Source organism: Phaethon lepturus, unplaced genomic scaffold (genome assembly GCF_000687285.1).
Source record: "Phaethon lepturus isolate BGI_N335 unplaced genomic scaffold, ASM68728v1 scaffold37140, whole genome shotgun sequence".
NCBI lineage: Eukaryota > Metazoa > Chordata > Aves > Phaethontiformes > Phaethontidae > Phaethon > Phaethon lepturus.
The window spans coordinates 14,367-15,584 of NW_010510485.1; the positions used below are offsets into that span (position 1 = coordinate 14,367).

The following is a 1,218-nucleotide window of genomic DNA, read 5'->3' on the forward strand; positions in this document are numbered from 1 at the left end:
CCTCCCGCAGGGTAAGCGAAGGCAGAAGTCTCTGCTCCCTCAGAAGGACTCTCTGGAAACCAGCATCACCTACTGTTTGCAGCTCCAGACAAAGTCTCAAAAGGTGGTTGTTTTCCCCTAGAAAAATAAGGTGCACATGTTGCTGTAAAACCAGTAGGAATGGGGACCCCAGGCGCACTCCCTCTACCAGCACAAGGGCTCAGACTCTTGTTTCCCCCGAACAGGGGAGGCTCTGCTGGCAACGATCAGCCTGCACCTACACTGCTCTGCTTCTCCTAAGGTGACTGTGGGGAAGCCCCAGCTGTGTGCCGGGAGCTGGGGTGGTTGTGTCCGTGAAGCTGGGTCGCATGTGCCCAGTGTGATGTGTGTCACGTGAGTCTGGCAACATATAGCAGCACAAATGGGGTCCATGCTCCATCATCATCAGGATAAAACCTCCCTGGTGAACCCTCAGGGGACTGCTAAGTCTTTTCTTAAACCATTGGCTATCATTGCCTTCCTCAAACCTGCTTTTAGCAGTGATCAGAGTCCTGGCATCGCCACCTCCTGCTTCCAAGACCTGGCAAACATGGGGTCCTCTTGCAGAGAGGGTCTTCCCAATGCCACAACTCTCAGAAAGGAGCAGGCATCCCTGCAAAGTCCCCCAGAAAGGCTGTGGCAACCATTCCACCTGGTCCTTTCCTTGGGCTGTGGGGCCCAAGTGTCCCTGTCCCTTCATGGCTCGGTTGGTGGCCACCAACAAGTCCACCACCATCACCACCTCATCCCTGGTGGTCTAGTGGTCAGGATTCGGCACTCTCACTGCCGCGGCCTGGGTTCGATTCCCAGCCAGGGAAGGGGGTCCCTGTAGCCACCGCAGGTCCCAGCCTTTTCCTGGGTGGCTGCACTGTCCTCAGCTCCTGGGATTCAGCATGGGGGTCAGGAGTTCCCACACCCAGTAGGAACCATGGGGCTTGGTCAGGGTTGGATGAATTTTGGGGTGTGGCAGCAGCCTCCTGTCCCCCCACAGTCATCAGGCTGCACCCGCCAGCCGAAAAATACACCAGGTGGAGGGCAACCATAAGCCTGTGATGGGCTATAGGGAGCAGGGTGACATTCTGTAGGGAGCAGGGGGATGGTCTATAGGGAGCAGGGTGATGGGCTGTAGGGAGCAGGGGGATGGTCTATAGGGAGCAGGGTGATGGGCTGTAGGGAGCAGGGGGATGGTCTATAGGGAGC

At 57.1% G+C, this 1,218-nt stretch overlaps 1 non-coding gene across 1 annotated transcript; it reads left to right on the forward strand.

The window, feature by feature from the left end:
* Nucleotides 1-764: 764 nt before the first annotated feature.
* Nucleotides 765-836, forward strand: TRNAE-CUC. The gene has a single exon. It is a non-coding gene; the product is annotated as a tRNA-Glu (tRNA).
* The last annotated feature ends 382 nt before the right edge of the window (nt 837-1,218 follow it).